This window comes from Bactrocera dorsalis, chromosome 3 (genome assembly GCF_023373825.1).
Source record: "Bactrocera dorsalis isolate Fly_Bdor chromosome 3, ASM2337382v1, whole genome shotgun sequence".
In the NCBI taxonomy this organism is placed as follows: domain Eukaryota; kingdom Metazoa; phylum Arthropoda; class Insecta; order Diptera; family Tephritidae; genus Bactrocera; species Bactrocera dorsalis.
In genome coordinates this window covers 63,677,012-63,698,786 of record NC_064305.1, presented here as the reverse complement: position 1 = coordinate 63,698,786, position 21,775 = coordinate 63,677,012, and the positions used below count along the sequence as shown (strand labels likewise).

Here is a 21,775-nt window from a genome sequence, read left to right as displayed (position 1 = left end):
TGCCCCTGCCAACGATAGATGTGCCTAAGGTGAATAAAGTGAGCCTGCATCTACATAGAGGTTTCATGCTGCCATTTATCATAAACTCTTGAATGGTTAAGGGAAGAACAGATTTTAAAGCGTGAGAGATGTAAAGTCATCATAAATCATATGTATGTTTGTTCTCTACAGTATAGAATATTAATAAGTAAAACAGAATCTTTACCGTTTCTCAGTGCGATTTAAATCAGCATTTGTTCCGAATTCTCCAAGTCTAAGTTACGGTATATCCAAACTACATATTTATTATTTTTTCGATGCACGATTAAGTATTTACAAAGTTTAACAGGTCAAAAAAAGAACATTTTTTTTTCAAAACTCGGTTTTTTATTTACATAGTTTTTCAAGAGTAATACACGGATTTTAGTGACACAGTCACCCTAACTTTCGTTGCCATTTTTGTAGTACTATTTCTCCTTTGCTTCAAAATAAGCCTCTATTTTGACGATCATCCCTTCATTTGGCGGAAACTTCTTCGCAGTGAGCGTTTTTTTGAGACCTGAGGATAAGAAATAGTCTGGAGGCCATATCTGGAAAATACGATGGATGCGGAACCAAGTCAATTCATGGATTTTTGTCATCGTTTTCACCGATTTGTGATACTCGGGTTTATTGCGTTTGAACATCTCCTGTTTGAAATCGCTGCTATGAACCACAAACTCTTATTGTTTTTGGTCCAAAGTTATTCAATTTGTACGGAGCTTTCTCATACACAAATATTCGTGAATGATATTATGTATTCATTTAGTTGATATCTTCAGAGTGCCTTCTATCTCAAACAACTTCACTTTAAGTTCTTCCAAAATTATTTTGTGGACTTTTTTGATGTTTTCGTTGGTAACAACTTCTTTGGGTGTCGCGCTCATTTCACCATGTCTAAACTTAGCACACCAATCCTTCAAGGTTAATTTTTGTAGGACAGTGCGTGGAAACTCGTTATCAAGCCAAGTTGTTACTTCAGCTGTATTTTTGCCCTTCAAAATCAATATTTTTTCAACACACGAAATACCTTTTTTCCTATTTTTTCATTTAAAATTATATAATTCACAAATTCATTTAAAAATTTTAATTCTAGTAGCGTCATCTTTTTGTGTCAATTGACCTGTTATATGAGGCTCTCCTCCAAATGGTTCGGTGAATAAAGTAATCTGTTAGTAGTCTATAATACTTGTACTTGCCTAGCGACAATGTTCAGCCTCAAAAATGAGCCTTGACCACAAAATGTTATCAATAATGGAACAAAATGTAGCTTTATTCGCCATAAACCTTTATGAAGAAAAGCACGATTTTAGAGTGTCACAACGAGCAACCAAAAAAAAATATCTTTTACAAAAACATATAAATTACAAAGACCATGCCTAGGTTCCCGGAAATAGGTTATACTGGGCTTCATCTTACAATTCCACAAATTAGATCAATGATACGCACTATAACAGTGGAATCAATGAACTTCAACCGACGAATCTACTCAGAAGAAAACAAAAATTGGAACGAAAAAAGGTCCATTGGAAGTAATGGGCTTCAGATGAAAAATTTACTCGAAAGAAGCTAATACCGGGTAGGTTCATATACATCTGTTAATAAAAAATGGGCAAAGCAAGTTCACTGGTAAGCCCCACAGATCAATAAACATTCGAAACATTGAACTTCATCCGATGAATCTCCTCCGCATAAGTCGAAGCCCGGAAAGGCCCATCTACAACCATTATACAGAAGTGGACATAGCAGGTTCACTCGAAACAATGAATATCACCCGTCGAAGGTTCGTCTACATTGATTACCTAGGGTTAGACAAAACAGATGATTTGTACACACCAGAGACCCTTAAACAGTCGAAACTATGAACTTCACCTGACAAATCTACTCCGAAGAATAGGGAAATCGGAAAGGCCCATTTTCTTCGATTATCTGCAATAATTCATCGAAACAATGTACTTCACACGACAAATTCTCTCTTATAAACACCACGACCTACCTGAAAAGGAACGCGTACTGTTCTAATCTGTCCGAAATTCGATCGAAGTGCCGAACCCTGCTTTAATATCATTTAGTTATTGAAATTTTAGCATATTAATGAGGGCCTGAAAGCAAATTTCTCAAAAACCAGCTCAATTTTCTGAATGAAATAGGCTTTAACCAAAATTTCGTTGCCGCCAGCGCTGATATAACAAAATTTGCGCCAAATCAACTTTTGTCACAAACAAAATATTCAAACTACTCGAGCAGAAAAATTATAGCATTTCCCAATCGAATAGATGGCGGAGACAAAAATAATGGCATTACAAATACACACACACACCCATGGATAAACGTCGGCGCAAATCTAATTTTATGACAGCACAAAAGAGGAGACATCACCATGCTACAAAACGTGGCATAGAAAATCAGCAAAATGGAAAATTGGCAATAAAAAATGGCAAGGCAAAGAAAACACCGGAAACCAAGCAGAAAACAATAAATTACAAATATGATGGCGCTCAGGAAAATAAAAATATCGAAAAAGGGGAAATACATAAATAAAATAACTGACTCAACACCGCGATTGCCGCTGCCAGGTGCCACATAATGACAACTACAATAAAGAGAGTCGCAACATAAAGTAATCTGCAGGAGGAAGCAAAAAAATCTATATAAAATTCGACATTGGAGCCCAGTGGCACAATGTTTCGCCTGCGATGATGACCTGCTGCCCTATTGCTGTTGTTGCCAGAACAACTCCTTCAGCGATTTGCAACAGTGATTGCAGAAACGCCAAAAGAAAGGATGAATTTTCAGCAAGTAAGGTTATGGTGTGTGTGTGTGAAAAAGTGTGCGGGAGGATGAGTAAATGTATTGTGGATGTGGGTAGCGAGTGGGGAATTGCAGAAGGGAAACACGCCTAACTGATCCTAAAGTAACCCCAATAAAACTTTAGGTGTGTACGAGTATATAAAATATGTACTGGTACTTATGTGTTACATGGTACATATATACTAATATTTTATATATATTTTATATGCTTAGTATATATACATATTTATGTACATACATATGTGTGCATGAGTTAGTGAGCGCCCATTTAAAATTGTACTGGTGTGCGAGTGAAAGCTCTACAGACAACGAAAGCTCCACTGACAAATTTTATGTATAACAACATTGAGTGCTTTTGGCAAAATTTTTGGTTTTTGTTTTTCTAAGATTTTTTAACAATTTTTTGTTGTTGTTGTTGTTGTTGTATTTTTATTGTTGTTCTTGTTGTTGTTATATTTTTCGTTGAAGCTTTTTTCTTTTGCTTTTATTTTTATTATTTTGCTTTATTCGCTGCAATTTTTGTATATATATGTTGTTGTTGCTTTTTTATTATTGTTGCTGTTTTATTTTGTGTTCTTGTTTATTGTTGCTGTATTTTTATCGATTTTGTTGTATTTTATTGTTATTTTTGTGCTTCTTGTTGTTTCATTTTGCATCATTGTTGTTGTTGTATTTTATCGTTGCTGTATTTTTGTTGTTGTTGTTCCATTACTTCCTATTGTTGTTGCAGCCAACTTCTGCACTTAACTGTGCTACTTACAGTTGCCACTAAAGCTTTCTCTGCAAAGTGCTGCTGCTGCCTGCGACACACTTTCGACAAGGGTGTTGGCGCTGCAAAGCTCACACCAGCCGAACTCTCATACAAACACACACCCACAGAGAGGCACTTGTTTCATTAGCCTGTCTCTGCGTTTCAAACTTTACAGCGGTGGAGGCTGGCGCTTTGCGGCACAAATTGCTTCACTCTCTTATATAAAGGGATTGCCTGCTTCCTTAGTGCTTACCGCCTTGAAGTAGGCAACAAAAATCCAACCATAGAAACACAATAACTTGGATCGATTGACCTACTTTTCGCACCCAATACATACACACTTGCTTGCAAGTGCTCATACATTGTTGCGCAGCTGTCGATTTCCTGCTCTCTCTCTCTCTCTCTCTCAATTACTACACTGTGGCTTTGTAGCTTTGCAGCCATTTGCAAAGCTATGCGGAAGCATTCCTTAACTTCTTGGCGCTCATATCCGCCTTTCGGTGTGTATCTGCTGTGCTTCAGTTTACTTCCTTTTGCTTAAAATAGCAAAATAAATTATGTATTCTCTTTTGCAGGCAATTTGCTGTGCCTGCCACTTCGTGTTGCAGCCTCGTGTGATTTCCTCGGCTGGTCGTTGATATTCGTATATCGGTTTAATCATCGTATTTGCAGTCTGTTCTACATGTTGTATAGTTGGAAGCCGACTTTTTCAGTTCCACGCACACACACACAAGCGGGTGTTACGACATAGACATTTCTGAAATTTCCGATTTGCTCATAAATTCGCATACGGCAGCATTGATTAACTTGATATGTGATATTTTTAGGCTTTCGTCCTTAAAATCATCTGCAGGCATAAATCTTTACATACATAAATACTATATATACTCACAAACATATGTATAAAATTCCGTTAAGTCGATCGAGCTCAGTCTGGTAAACACTGCTTGCTTTTTGCTAGTTTTACGGAATTTAGTTATTATTTTCACTATTGTTGTAATTTCTTATTTGTACAACAAATGTGTGGCAGCCTTCCAAAACTCAACATTTTTGGGTTCTTGTATTTTCTTCTAGTATAACCCTACAAACACCCAGCCAACTCTCGACAAGCGGGTGGCTACCTAAACAAGCCTGTTTCCACAGCTTTGCACCGTTATGTTTGCGCATAATAAATGACTTTCAACATCAGAAAAGGTTTCACGAAATGTGAATGGATTTGCGGCTTTACAAACTAAACCGAACCTGAAAAACAACATCAAAAACATGTACTTTATTGTGGGCGATGCACAAATATTAAGAAATATACGTAATACTAAAAATCCATGAAAAATATTAGAAGCGCCCATGATGGCGTTTTCGTTTCACGCAATGCCCAAGCAGTCTAAAAAACCTACAATATTTATTATACCCCAAACAAGGTATTTTAAGTTTCCTACGAGTTTTATAGCATCAGCAGGAATTGTAAAAGACACCGTAAGGATATATAGCGGGTCAATTAAAAATGTTCCAGCCTGACACATAGATGACGCTACTCAAATTAAATTCATAAGATTTGTAGTTAACCCTAACCTTCAAAAGACAGGTGTATAAATTTGACAACTGTCGGATCATTAGTATGGGAATAATACAATGTAATTTTGAGTGAAGCAACTTTTGTTGCTGTGAAAAAAATGGATAAATTTCGGGTGTTAAAATGTTCCTTTGTGAAGGGCAAAAAATACAGTTGAAGTACAAAACTTGAGTTGATGACGAGTTTCCCGACACCGTACCTGGAAAATCAACCTTTCAGGATTGGTTTGGAAACACGGTGAACGCATTGGATGCCCTAAAGAGGTTGTTATCGACGAAAACAACGCAACGGTCGACTGGCAAGGTTATGGCGTCTATATTTTCCACTATATTTATAAGGACGATATGGACAGCAAACGAAGCCATATTTTTCCCGCCAATATTTTTCATTGGGTGCGTTTTTTTACATCCCGGGTCCCAACCCCAGCGGTCAACCCTGCGGAGGGGATGTTTCGCCTTTTCACTTTAGCTCGCCTTCAAACGAATCTTCTTTGGCTACCCGAGGATATTTGGTATAGGACCGAAAGTCGTGAGCTGCTTGAGCCATATGTAAAAGAATCGTTTCTGGCCACTGGAACTTGCGCGAACTTCTACAGATGACCTCAACATCTTTCTACACATGATTCCACCTGCCAGAGCAAGCAAGGAAAGAGAAAGACCTCCACTCCGTTGGAAAGGCCAGCTGGAGAAGGATCTGGCTTCGCTTGGAACCTCCAATTGGCTCCACGTAGCGAAAAGAAGAAACGACTGGCGCGCTGTTGTTAACTCGGCTATAATTACGTAAGCGGTGTCTACTCCAGCAAAGTAGAAGAAGGTTTGCCATTTCATCATGGAAAGATGTACCAGTCGAAGTTATTATAATTTACCACCGAAATTCGGAGTCAGTGGCCTCAACGAGCGAAGAACCGTCCAATCCTTAATTGTGGAAGCCCCAATTCAGTCTCACAAACGTCGCTCTCAAAAGTTGGCATCTCTGTGACGTCGTTGTGGCGATTTAGCGAAAAGATCTTGGCCTACATGCTTACAAGATCAAATTGACGCAAGAACTGAAGCCGCTCATCCTTATGCAATAATAACATGCACCTGTAAAGGGTATTACAGCTTTAGTGAACGAACTTAATGTTTTTCTTATTTTTGCTTTTTTTTGGACCTTATTCGTATGCTCATTTCGATTCAACATACTTTATACTTTTCTACTGCTTCTACAAATTTAACATATTATTTTGTTTTTCTTGTTTTTTTTTTCTTTCCGGCTAGTAAACTTTTGTGCTTAACTTTTTTGCCTTCGCCGCTAAACATTATCGTCCCATTTCAATAATATTCGTTGTTTTGCTTTTTAATACAGTTATTTTCGTGCGTTTACGCATCGCTGATAACTTTTATCTTATCGGACAGATATGTTTGCGTGAAAACGATAAGAGACACATGCCGAAGTTTTTGCTAAAGTTTTTCGTCGGTTTTTCGACATTTTTAAGGGCTTTTAGAGAGATTTATTTTATAAAGAAAAACATGCTTTAAATATTATGAAACATGTACAGATGAATAACGAATTACTTTACGCAATACAAACATATAAAGTTATTCGACAAGCATCCTGAGTAATTTTAATATGCAGAAAGCAGGCACTATATTAATTTTTATTTAAACAAAGAAACACAATATATTGAAAGCATATAGGTCATAAAACGGAATAGCGTTCATACATAAAACGAACGACTATATCAAATATTCAAAAATATTAAAAAAAAAACACTTCTCTTACTGCCCAATATATGGTCTTAAGAATCATATGATCATGATCATATCATAACAACGAAGTAATGTCTTTTGAATGACAACTTAGTTCTATTCTCGACAAATGACAAAAAATGTTTTTACGAAAGCTCTAAGAAAGACTACCTAGACCGGAAGCGGCTATTAATGACGCTGGCGGACTCTCCCCCAGACAACAGAGTTTTAGTCCTGGAAATTCAACTTTAAGCGCTATCCGAAGCGTCATTGGAAGTGTACGATTCGCACAGCAGAGATGCCCCAAATATAATACAAAGTGAATAGTTCCGTTGAAAAATTTGGACGTTCAAAATGCCTTTAATAAGGCCAGATGGGCGGGCAAGAACGACGCTTTAGAAAAAAAACTTTTAGAATCCCGATTACATCAATATCGTCGCCATTAAGCTGAATATTTTTTTAAATACCGTAAATAGGTCTCTTTGGACATGCTTGTTCGTGCGAATTCCGATCCCACATTCATGGAGAGTATTACAATTGCCGATGAGACATGGGTTTATGAGTTTAACATGCACACAAGTCAATAATCATCGGATCGGAGGGAAAAACGAGCCAAAACCATAAATTACGTCGAAGCCACTGAAAAATCAAGGTAATGCTCATTGTTTCAGCAATATTCGTGGTTTGGTGCATCATGAATTTCTTTCGGAGGGACGGACGGTCAAATAGGAGTTCTATTTTGCCGTACTGAGGAATTTGCGTGAGAACATCCGTCAAAAATGACAGGTATTGTAGAAGGAACAATTCTTGGATTTTACTCAGTGATAATGCACCATCGCATCAAGCAAATTTAATGCCAAAAACGCAATGAATACCATCAATCAAACACAGTATTCACCAGATTTGACTCTGTGTGATTTTTTCTTTTTACTTAAACTGAAATTGTCGCTTCGTGGAACTCGTTTCCAGTCGATCGAAGCGATAAAAAAAATTCCCTTAAAGAACTGAAGGCCATCCAAAAAAGTACGTATGAAAAGCGTTTCGAGGACCCTTGACATAAGTGTATTACATCTGGTGAGGATTACTTTGAAGGCGTCAAAATAATGTAGGTTCTCTTATCATCAATAAATACCAAACAATTAACATTTGGTCGAAGAGAGATGTCGAATTCTTATAAACTTACAATTAAGACCTTGTAAGGTAAATCAAAAACTCTAAAACCATTTACGCTCAAGAAAAACGCTCTTCTATTACAGTTATATAAATTGTGGCCGTTAAAATTGATTGATTGGGAACCGTGGCACATTTGTTTGGAAATATGCTGTACGAAATATTGCCACAAATTGCCGAAAGTCACACATGTGAAGACATACATACATAAACCTATGTACATGTATAAATATATGTATATTGATAACTGTATATGAATGAGCGAGTATGTGTGTATGTATGTGAGCGTGCACGCATAGCGAAATTGCTGCATTTCATAGAGGCTTGGAGGCGAACAAGCAAAAAAAATCAATATTAACCTAAAATTACAAAGCTCTGCGGTCGAGATAAGACAATCAGACGCACAACTCATACAAATGTATGTATAAACTATATATATATATATATGTATGTATTTATATAAAGCACGCTACTACATACATACAAAGGTTTATATGGCAACTAAGATACGAACGCTATTATTTTGGTAATTTATTTGTGGCATAGAAACGGCGCAATCAAGAAAACTAAATTGGAAGAAAAATATTTTTTTATGTACTTATATACATACACATGTATATGTGTATGTTTTTGTGAAGCAAAAACTGGAAAAAAATCTCAAATTGGGCGCGTAAATGAACGACTGAGAAAAAAGGGAGCGGCTTATGCCATAAATTTATGAAAAAATATAAAGGCATATGTATGTATGTATGTAGTTATGTATGTAAAAATGTATATATTGTCACCCAAAATGCAAAATAACGTAACATCACTTTTCAAAAGTTAACAGACGCAGAAAAAACAATATAATAGAAGCCACTTATGTTGAAAAAAATTTAGTTTTGGTTATAAATGGCTATATACGAGAGCATTTTGGATATAAAATGATCATATATTGGTTATATCTGAGAGCGGAAGCTTGACGATATTACATACATACATATGTATATAATATATGATGTAGTGGACCGTAAGCAAAAATAATTCGATTTTTTTGATGATATGATGTTTTGCATTTTAGGTGACAAGATGTATATAGAAATTTTATATGTTCTAATATAGGTATATAGAACATACATAGATATCTAAGTATATGAATATGTGGCTTAGTGGTATGCTTGCTGCTAACTAGAGTTAGCAAATTTAAAAATTAGATAACTGTATATAGCATATGTATGTATGTATGTATGACTATATTTGTAAATCTGATATGTGTATGTACATACTTATACATATGTACATACATTTACATATAATTCAAAGCCAGCTTCGCGCGATATCATAAAAATCTGTATACTTTTCAAAAAATATTCATTAATTAGGAGACAATTTTTTAGCTGCCAACAACAGCAACAACATTAACGTTAAAAACTCGATCAACGAACGAAATGAAAATGAAAATTGAAATAAAGAATTTATTTAGCAACAAGCACACTGGTATGAGTACATACATACATATGTATTCTATATGAGAAGATTAACTACACATAGTAGTACTCAGATAAATAAATATATACAGGCGTACTTATAAATATATACAAGTACATACATATGTATGTATGTACAATAATTCCCTTTTTCATTTGCTTTTCCGATTGAAAAAAAAGAGCGACACGTGCAATTGACCCACTTTCCCTACCAATCGCAGTAACTTGGAGATATGAAAACACACACACACATATATATACAAATAAAAAGCACAAATAGTGCTGTATGTATGTACTTATGTATATGTAAGCGCGGAGTTTCTAGCTTTTAAAGCAGCAACGCTGGCATAAAGGCGTTGAGATACACATTTTTTTATGAATATAGCATACATATGTATATATAATATAGTATGCATTATATACATATACTACATACATATAAACAAATTAATAAGCATACATACAGATGTACATACTATGGGCAAACACATGGTGACAGCGCTTGTGGCGAACAGAATAAGCGTAAATTCATTTCCATGTATGTATGTTCGTAAGTCGTTAGACACACACACACACTCAAATACATGCACATTAACTTTATATGTACAAATAAGCTGCTTTAGTCGATAACTTGGCTTGTGTGCGCATTTTAATGAAATGTAGCAATTTAGATACAAGCAGATAAGTATATATGTATGTATGTAAGTTTTTAGTCCATAAAATGTATGCTTTGAAAGCTTTCGTGCAGGCACACTTACATACACATACATACATAAAAGTGCTGGCGCATGGAGCGCTGCGCCACAAAAATGTTTTTAATATGCTGCCAACATGGGAATGGAACTTTTGTTGCCAGCGCTCATGTACATACATATGTATATAGCTATGTTTGTATGTATGTATTTAAGTTTGTATCTATGTGTCTGTGGCTGTGGCAGCTTATGTATGTATCTTTAGTAGCGAAGTAGGCGAAAAGCTTATGCGCGCACATAAAAAATTATTAGAGGCACAAATTTAAAAAGAGAGTGTAAGCACTTAGCTGAGAGTGGGCTTCGTTATATACAACTATGAGCAGTGTTGATAACTTGTGTAGAATTAGGAGCAAATGTTCGAAGGCACCTTCTTGCCGTTGGTATGTGAAAGGTTAGGACTGCAAAGAATTATCAAAAAAAACATATTTTTATTGCTTAAAGTACACGTTAAGGTACAAAACATTGCATTGAATTGGTCAAATAGTTAAAAAGGCCAATATTTCCATGTTCAACTCAATTCCTTCGACGTCCTGTCTTGCAAGCTTTATGTAGTTCAAATAAGATTCAGGGTTTTAGTTGTGTTAGATAGCATGAGTTCTGAGAATCACTGGCGCCTGTAGAAACACTCTTGAAAATAGTAGTTATTTTGATTCAAAATGTCAATATAACTGTTGTTAAAGGGCTCACATTGTTACAAGTTTAATAAATAAGAAAGTACTAAGTTCGAGTGCTACCGAACATTTTATACCCTTTCGACTGGCAAGAATACTTCATGGTGCAAACCTTTATCCACAGGATCGGCATACACTCTACTTTAAAGGGAGATTCATTCGAGGTTCTCTACTTTTATAAAGGATTTAGATTGGCAACTGGCGAATGACATGCGTGATGTTTTGCTCCAAAGCCTGAATCGAAACGGGATTGTCCGCATAGACTTTAGACATTACATATTCCCACAGGAAAAAGTCCAACGGTTGGATATCACATTATCTTAGTGGCCAATCGACCGACCCAAAACGTGAAATTACGTGCTCACCGATGTGTCTTCTCAATAAATCAATTTATTGATGCTTCAATTTCAGGCATCAAATACTCGGTTATCATGGCGCAATAACGGTCGCCATTGCCGGTTACATTCTTACCGGCATTATTTTAAAAAAATTTAGACTGATGATTCCACCGGCCCACAAACCACACAGAACCGTTGTGTTTTTTTATGAATCTCTTCAGTTTGCTATACGTTCCTAATGAGGCTTTGCTTGTTACATACCCATTAAGCCAAAAATGGGACATTTGTTTCGAAAACGTCGGATCTTTTTGGAACTTTTCAAGTGATGTTGCTGGGGTTCTTGCACAAGCTGTATTTTGTACGTTTTCAACCTAAGATCTCGAAGTAAAATGTGCGAAATCATTCGATTCGACGTTCCACGGTCCTCGTGTAGACTCTCAGCCACGGCTGCTGTAATTTCTTTACTGCTTACTGGTCGTGGTTTATTCATCGAATAATACCCAATAATGAATGCTGAGTCTGGATGACGTTTTACATCTAAAGGTTTTGATTTTTGCAAGTTGTAAGAACATAAAGTGTTCGGTTGAACCCAAATTTAGCCTTCCTTACTTGCTTATCCATAGTATAATCAAAACAATTTCTACGAATTTACAAGCTAGGTCTGACCCTCAATCACTCAAATATGTATTTGACAATGTTTGGAATAGAGACCATGGTAGACCTTTTTTGAGCACTCTTAGCAGTATTTAAAGCTTTGTAAGCACTTGTTTTGTCAAATAAGCTTCGAAAAACGAGAAAACAAGGCAATTATGGCTGCAAAGATTTAACTTTTTCATATTGTTTACCGCCCAAAATTATGCTATATAAGTGGGTTGAACATATGTATATGACCTCTTTTATGAAGGTCAGCAAGCCATTTAAATTTTTGAAAAATTCTGTCCGAACTTTTGAAAAATGAAACAAGAAGAAACATTATCCGCGACTGCACCGAAGTTGTAATACTTTTCCCAACTTTCGGTTTACATGGCAGCTATATGCTATAGTGATCCGATCTAAAAATCTTTCTTGGAAATTGTATCGTTACCTTAGACACAATGAACCATGCCAAATTTCGTGAAGATATCTCCTTAAACACAAAGTGTGCCATACCAAAGGCTGGATTTGATCGATTAGTTTGTATGGCAGCCATATGTTATATCCGATCTGAACAGTTTAGAGATTGTACCGTCGTCTTAGTCAATAATTTATTCAAAATTTCATGAAGATATTTCGTCATTTAAAAAAGGTTTTTATACAAGCACATGTATTTCATGATTCAGTTTATATTTCGATTTTGACTGACTGTTGATTTTTGACGAACCAATTTCACAGTTTAACAATTTATTCCTTCTCTGTATATAAAAAGCTTTGGAATAGTGTTTTTTAAACTCTGGAACAAAAATGATTTAAAATTAAAAACTTCTATTATCTAAATGTGAAAATTGCATTAATTTCATACAAAAAATAGCAACACTGTGGCACATCATCAACCACCACATAGTAGAGTGCTGAGAGAATTTCAAAAAGCTGTCTGTAGACACCAAAAGCTAATAGCATATGAAGCAATATTTTAGGGTAGGCGAGAGCAAGAACAATTATACTATACTACATACATATTTGAATGATGGCAAAAGCAGCAAAAAAGCACTTTCGACATTTAAAAGATACAGAGTTAGCTTTTAGGTGAGCAATAGAAGTGAGTAAATAAAAATGAGAATATACATACATACATATTTATGACTGTATATATGTGTACAGTTAATAAATATTTGTATATGATAAGTATATGTACATACAATAAGTATGGATAGGAAATACATACAATAACTAACTTCGAAAATTTCGAATAAATGATATAAAAAATGTATAACATGCAGTTTTCTATGAATAATACTAACAGAAAACATATTATTAGGCGTATATATACAAGTATATATCTACATACATAAATATGTATGTACACAATGCCGCACTTAATACAATCTATTTAGCATTTCCCCTGAAAGCTCCTAAGAAAATTATTGATTTTTATGTCGCTGCCCACGTTGACGCTCAGCCACTTAGTAGAAGCACAGAATTTTTACAGAGTACGCTTTGAGATACATACACACATATGTATATGTACATATATGTATATACATATGTATATATACTTTAAATAATTCACGATTTTATATAATTCTACAGCGCGCAGTGGCAGCGCGTAAACTTGAAGAGCGCCAAAAGCTGTTAAAAATGAGCTTTTGTAGAAAATGACAAGCGTGAGATACTTTTAGAAGAATGCGCGCACACACTCACGCACACATATACCCACATACATACACGTTTATAGTTTATCACAAACTTTCAGCATTCCATTAGTTCGTACGTCTGCGGTATGCAGAGAGCGAGAGAGGCACACACGCGCGCTTTTTGGGCGCACCTCATTTTTGTAGCGTTAGAAGCGTGTTAAGTGGCGCGCTGGCAGGTATAGATACCTACACAACTACACACACACACATATGTATGTAAGTATATGGATGAGCAATAGTTTGCAGACGCGTTATTTGTTGTCTTCGCTATATTCTTTGTACTTTGTATTTTATTATTGTTGCAGTTACGACGACGCTGCTCTCGCTGTCGACCTATTTACCACATACAACACATCCGGATATAAGTATATACATACATACATCTGTACATGCACTAGAGCGAAACAGCGAGCTTTTAGCAGCCACAGGCAAATAAGCGCGCTGACAAGCTTTTGTTTTTTTTTCTGTAGCGCGTTAGCAACACGCTCTGTACTGGCGGTGGCTCCTAAGCAACAATTAAATATATATACATACATATGTATAAGTACACGAAAAAGGGGAGAGCGCGCACCATTAGATACAGCTACACTGCCATACACGCGCACTCACATAGATACACTCGCTTGCGCGCCGAATGGCGCTCTCTGGCGTTGAATTCCTACACAACCCACCACCTCACCGCACTGCGAAATGCCCCAACGCAACCACACGCGCGTTACTAACGCCATACAAACTTGTGCGCCTAAGTAAATGTGTGCGTGTGTATCCATGTATTTTCCATAAGATACAAAAGTGTATCTGTGCGCGCGCCTAAACGATTGCGTAGTAGCGCTGCAAAGCTACAAAAGTCTAACGAACGAACGAACGAACGCGCATCTGTTTGAGTGCCAGCAGCGAAGTTAGAAAATATAAATTAAATAAAACAACAAAAACGAGTACAAGAGAACAACAAAAGCAGCAAATAATCATGTAGAATATTTTTCGCGCTGTTTTGTTGTTGTTGTTGTTTTTAGTGTATGTGTGTGTATTTTTTCATGGCCTACATAAGAAATTGTTTCAATATCGCTTGGCTACGCGTATCTCTAATAATCCGTTGAGCTTATCAGCGTTTTCAGCGATTCATATGGTCATATAATGGAATTAAAAAATAAAAATACTTTACATTTTTAATAGCGCATTTCATTTAATTTAGATTTTTCGTTCTTCTAAGCGATTAGAATTTAGTAGTTAGCGAGCGCTAAGCTTTTTTGATGTACAAATACATAAGAAAATACTATACATATGTATGATACTTAAAATATTGTACCTTCGTAAAAGTCTAACGACCCTAAGCAATGAAAAATGTATATTAATAACTAAAAAAATTTAAATGTTAATAGTAAATTTATTTAAAATTAAGTTCACTTAAAATTTATCTGAGAAATTTGCTTTGATTGCCAATAAAACTGGCAGTGTGAGGCACTCGGAATGCAAAGAAGAGAAATATGACGTAAAATGTGTGTCTACTTAGATGAATATACAGACATACATTTATACAAATTAGAATATAATTCTTGGAGCATCTGCACTTACATATACACCAAAAACATGCCTGAGCTTATGAAATCACTAAGCAATCATAAAATATGGTCCAAGTGTCAATTTAGAAAGCTTTTTTTCAAATTATTACAAAGAAGAGCAAAAATAAAAAATCGATATGTGTTTATATGAATTTTGTTTACTTTTTTTAAGGGAGGGATTAAGGTTTCAAGGTAAAAAAAGACTTTTTTGCGAATTTATTTCTTAAATATGTATGCGTTGAGTAATTTTATAGGACCTTTTGTACATGATTGAGTACATTTTTGGCAATATAGGTAAATTTTTTTAAATAAAAAAACTTATCAGAGAAAATTGAGGAGAAGATTTGATTATAATTTGTCAAATTTTTCTTGGTTTTATATTTTCAAATAATTTCCAGCCGAGTTATTGTTTTTTTTTTTCTTAAGACGTTCTGGGGGAAGCTTATGCTTCAATAATTTTTGCATGAAAAAATTACACGATATTCTCAAAAGTGTGCTCAACAAGGTACAAAAGATCTTAATAAAATTACTCAATACATATTTAAGAAATAACTCGTAACCCCTCTCTTAATACAATAGAATACACAGAACAGCGTAAAACTCTAAAACGTGAACACGATTTTTTTGTGTCTTGACTATCCTTAAACTAGAACAAAGCAAGCTCTAAATCATGAAAAAAACTTTCAATGTTTGAAAATACAGGTATTTTGCATGCTCAAATAATTCAGAATGTAATGGGCAAGTTTGGATTTGCATGAGGCGTTACATATTAGATTTAGTATATAAAAATGAGTTCCAAGGAAACCTGTGTTCTTGACGTTAAAAGAAAAATCTGAAATTCTCTTCCAATTAGAAAAAGGGGTTTTAACGAAGAAATAGAATGTTGCTAAATCCATGATTTGCATTAAAGCAAAAAGACACGTGATTTTAAAATTCGGAAATAATACATTTTCTACGTTTACAGATTTGAATAATGAACCAAAAAAAGATAAAAAGAAGACAAAGCATGGAAGTAATTCAGTCTTTACTCAACTATCCCAAAATGTACAGTGTTCTCCGAGTAACACAATTTCTCTCTCTACCTTCTTTCGCTTACTGAATCATAGAAGATTTTCCAATTGGAATTTTAGTATAGAAAAAGCCTCTATCGCTCTAATAAACAACCAACTACAATAAACAACCGGAAAAAATATTAACTTTGGCTGCACCGAATCTTTAGTACCCTTCACAGGTGCCATATTAAAGCAATTAAAAGGTTATCCCTTACAAGAACTTGAGTTTCTGATCGGTATCGGCAATTTTTATGGCAGCTATAGATTTGGTCGTCCGATATCGGCGATTTCGACAAATCAGCAGCTTCTTAGTGACAAAAGGGCGTGTGGAACATTTTTCAAGATCGATATCTTTAAGAATGAGGGACTGATTCGCGTATATGCTGACTGGCAAACAAACGGGCATGGCTAAATCGACTCAGCTTGTCACGCTGATTATTTACTGGTGTGGATATGTGATCTCTCTTTCAGCAAAGCATTTTACCCCTATGAACTGGAAGGAATTAAGAAGTAAGTACATAATTTTATTCGACTCTTTCACAAGTAGACATTGGGATCTTACAAGCTTCTTCAAATACTAACTCCCTAATAACATACATATACAGATTCATCAAAGTCAGGTCAAGTAATGGATCATGATAATTATAAGTGCAAAGATCTTGCGACAATGTACAGGGTGGCTGATGAAAGCCGCTACCTAAAAAAAAAAATTAAATAACTTTTTTCTATTAATGCCCAAATCGCAGCGTGCCTAATTTATTTTTATTTTGCAGATTGACTTGTACATTTACAAAAAAATGATTAAACTGTAACACTGAAACAAGAATTTGGATCGGGCCGCCGCTATTCACGCCACTGAGTCGTAGTTTCGGTTCAAAGAGAGTATAGGCGCACGTTTTTGGCGGCAATCCTCCGAGCAGATGGACCATAATGTAGACTTGGTCATAAACAACTTTTGCCGAGCATGGACAGTCAACAGAAGACCTTACCATCGATTCAATACCTTCAGTTTCGAACGGAGGAACAATCGCTGCTGTAGCTGCTGCCATACAAAACAATCCACGCGTTTCGGACACAGAAGCTATATCGCTTCAAATGGGTGTAAGCAGACAGCTCATTACAGTCAATTATGCACAAAGATTTGGACTTACTTCCCATTATAAAATTCAAATGGCTAACAAACTGAACGCTGCAGACTTGCCCGATTCGCTTGGAATTTTGCCAAAGATGCCTCAAATGGTGGAAGAGGATGGAAAACATCTTGAACTGTCTTTTCATATCTAACGAGGCCACATTTCGATTTAAACGGCAACATAAACAAACAAAATTGTCGCAGTATAGAAACTTCCAACCCACAGATACTCCATGAGACGTAAAATTTTTCAACATCCACTTCGTGTCACAGTGTGGTGTGGCAGTTTCATCGCTGCATTGTCGGGCCTTCCTTCTTCGAGAAAACGGTCACACCGTTATGGTTACTGGAGACCGTTACTTGAGCATGTTGAGAGAGTTTTTCTATCCAGAATTTTACGCCGAATGAGAATTCTTTCAACTCTTTTCGTAGTTTCAGCAATATGTCAGCTTCCTCACATAAAACCCAAACCTGTTATGGCAGAATGCGACGAAAATTTTCCCAATAAGCTGATATCAGAAACTCCACATTCCGTTGGCCCACCCAGGTTCGCCTGACCTTACTGCCTCTGACTTTTCTTGTGGGGGTTATTGCAAACAGGAAGTCTACAAAGCAAAACCAACAAATTGAATGAACTAAGGCAAGTCCATTCGAGTAGCCAAACAATTGCGGCTCATTGGCCATCTGTCGCAACTCTCCAAGCAGTAATGAACCAACAGGGGGTTCATTTAAATTCCATATTTTTAAAACTAAGTAAGCCTATTATTTAATAAAATGCACCGGAATGAGCTTTAACATCAGAATAAAAGAAAAATAAAGTCCCATACACTGAAAAAAAAAATTATTTGAGTATCAAAAATGGAATCTCTGTGCGTAGTAATAGCCTAATAATCAAAATAGATTAGAGTTTTCAATGGTTGCCAAATCGGCAGCGTGCCTGAACATTATTTGAGGAATGACTTTTGATGCTAGGCATCAACAACAGAACAATTTGACTAAAATGTTCGTAAAAGAGTATATTCAAAGCAATTTTCTTTTCCATTGAATTTGCAAGTGTCTTAAAAAATAAGTATTGTAAGATCGCCAGAACACTTTCTCGAGTAATTTGCTAGACAGAGCTCATTTTATCGCTTGAACAAAGAAAAAATGTATAAAAGTTATTCGTTTTGTTTAGCCACAGTAACGGAAAATGATTTAAGTGAAACATTTAAAACCTCCCGTGTAATTACTCAACGAAATTGTAATTCCTTCTTCCTTTTTTTATTTATCCATATGATTGTTCGAAACGTCATTTCCCATAACAGAAAACATTAATTAAAAAGTAAATTTAATCTAATCAGCACCAGACTACTATTTCTATCTAAAACTAGCATACCTTAAATATATTTATGTGGGAACCAGAAGCTTTTATATAAAAACTACAGCACTCTTAAATCAATACTAAGCCTGCATACATACAAATACATGTAGATATGTAGAAATCAAATTTGATTAATTTAGTTTTTACAACCTTCAAGGTTCTTGCAATTAAAAGACATGCTTAGTCAAGCTGCAAGGCAGTAAGCGAATGACGGCGTCGAATCAATTGAAAAGACTGTCAATGATAATATCAATATTCTTGAAAATATCGTAAAGTGCGGATGTGATATAGCAAAATAGTCAAATAAAAAGATGAGTTTTCTGACTGGGGTCGAACTAGTCCGAAAAATACCAGTTTAAAATGGGAATATTTCGAACTGTGATTGAAGGAGAATAAATTAATGCGGATTAGATTAGTTTGTGCTTAGAAAATTTTTATTGAATTTTACTATTTTTTTATTAGTTTAGACTTAAAATATTAGACTAAAATTTAAAAATTGGTCTTCGAAGGGACACGTCAAGTCTGTAGCTTCCTCGTCGGCGTTTCACTGCATCCAGGCGACCATATATTGGTGCAGCGTAGTTAAGGACCGGGTGACTGATTGCCTTGTATGTTGTTAATGAATATGGTTGGTGTGGATTTAGTGGCGGAGAGTGGAATGGAATGAATGAGGAAAATTATTCCTCCGTCCGCTTGTCTGGATATACGCCAAGTAGTAACTCAGTTTTAGAGATATCGATCGGAAATTTTGCACACGTCCTTTTAGTCCCAAGAAGCTGCTCCATATACCTTGGACGACGAATGCATTGCATAAAAACTGCCATACAAAGGCTGAACGATCAAACCCAAGTGCTTAGGTTACGTTAAATTTCCATCAGAAGCGCTTAGAGACTGAGATAACACATTTCTTTAGTCGGCTAACGTCAGCTTCGGATCCTGGTGCGCCGAGATGTTTTAACCTCAGTTTTGCTGGACAAGACGCAGAAAGTGCCTGATTGTTTCCAACTCACTACTTTGCATAGAACGCAATTTACGTTCGACTGGATTTGTAGTCTTACAGTATGAAAATCTATTGGAGAAGTCTACACGAAGGAACTAATAAGATTGCGGCAAGATGAACTGTGCAAAGTCTTTAGATCTCCACTATTCCAAAACATCTCTAGGCTAGAAAACATCTCCCGAACTTTAGAGAAGTGCAAAAGGGTGAAGATTACAAGCGGTGCCGATGAATCAGAAATATGGAAAATTGGAACTAGTTGGCGATTTATTACCCGACTTAACCTTCTAAAAAAGTGAAATCATTTCCAAGGGAAAACGTACAAGCGAAAGTCTCAAGGTTCTACCAGAAAACGAATTATATGAAAATTGAATCTATAAGAATATAGATCACAGTATAGTTTTTCATGTACTTTTTCAAACATTTTGTGAACAACTATAAAAAATGTTCATATATTTTTAAACTAGTCGATGGTTTGTTGCATAATATTTGCACCCCAAAATTATCCACTGTTAGTTAATATCTGCCATGTTGCATCAATACCACCTCTTGAGTATGAAAATATCTGCGTGTGAAAGGCGCTCTTCAAATGCACTCAGCATATTTATTGACATAGACGCTCAAGCACCCCTCTCCTCCCGAGCATTTTTGTTTATTTTTGCAGATATGCATCTTGCGCATTGCGAGCGTGTGCAAATAACATGTTGCCATTTTCTTTGTTGTTTTTTTTTGCGATTTTTCGATTTCTTGGAAATCATCAATGTTGTAAAATCTAACATTGTTGTTGTGCGTTTACATCGCATGTCTAAATGCATCATTTTTGTTGTAGCATATGCCCATGGCGATGAGTGCTTACAAGTTCGAATGTGCATATATTTTTAGCAATGATGTAATATTAACGTCAACAACAAAACCAAATCAAGAAATATTGTATAAGCAAAAAGAGCAAACTTATGAAAATGTGAGAAAAGCAGACGATTTTTTAAGGTATACGTTTGAACGCCACTGGCGAGAAGGTAAGACGACAGGTAAGTACTTACAATTGCCTAGTGCTAAAAGGCCCATTTCAAGGGCATTATTAATACTTACCAGCTTACCAGGGAAGATTAGAATGTACAGTGAGTCATATGAGCTAACAGACTTTTGAAAAGTTGTAGGCGAAAGAGCATTGAGTCAAGTAAAGGTAATAAGATAAGGAAGAGTTATACTTTAACTAAAATATTAAAGACTACTACCAGCTTTAATATTAAAAAGAATTGATAACATGGCAAACTGGAAAGGTCTTTGCTTCAATTAATTTTCAGGTGATTTCAAAACTAAAATATATTAGGTTTCGAATTTATGCCGAAAATTGTTTCATGACAATTCGTTGGATCGTTCTGCTATGTATGTATATTTTGAATTTTTGTATATATTTTGTGGAAATCGAAAATCTTAAGGTTTGCTAAACAGCATAGCTCAGTTGAATTATATATAAAGCAACCAATATACCTTGAAGATTCATCTTTGAAGCTTTCGTTACAGCAAACTTTAATAAAAGTTAACAAATAAACCTCTAAAACCATTACAATGAAGCAAAAGATATGCAAGCTTACCCGAACGACAACCCCAACCATATGTGCCTCCTAATAAAGCTATTTTTTTCTCTATTGCCTAGCTACGAAAGCCAAACAAATTGTTTAGCATAAAAAATTAGCGATAATTCGATAAAAAAAAGCACAAAGTAATGCTTAGCAACTGGAAAGAATAGCGACCGAGGCTAAAGTGGCGTCACAAAGCGTAAAGCAAAATAAGCGCGCATTTGCCGGAAATGGTATTTTCGCAGTTGTCGCCACAAAAGTGGAATTTATCTAGAATTTCAGATGTGTTTTTGTCGGTTGTTGTTGTTGATGGTGCAAACTTTAAGTCACACTTGACGATGTGGGAACAAACTAATGGCATGCCGTGACAAACATGCGTATATGTGGGTATGCCGAAAGTGACGGATATGCTGGTCTATATATGTATGTATGTATAACAGTAAACGTGATTGTATATACATATGTATGTATATTTAAGTAAGTAAATATGT

General features: G+C 35.6%; 1 long non-coding RNA gene across 1 annotated transcript; it reads left to right on the top strand.

Moving 5' to 3' along the window:
- Positions 1-13,458: 13,458 nt before the first annotated feature.
- On the top strand, positions 13,459-15,311 carry LOC125777079 (uncharacterized). The gene is made up of 2 exons (XR_007422088.1): positions 13,459-13,820; positions 13,910-15,311. It is a non-coding gene; the product is annotated as an uncharacterized LOC125777079 (long non-coding RNA).
- The last annotated feature ends 6,464 nt before the right edge of the window (positions 15,312-21,775 follow it).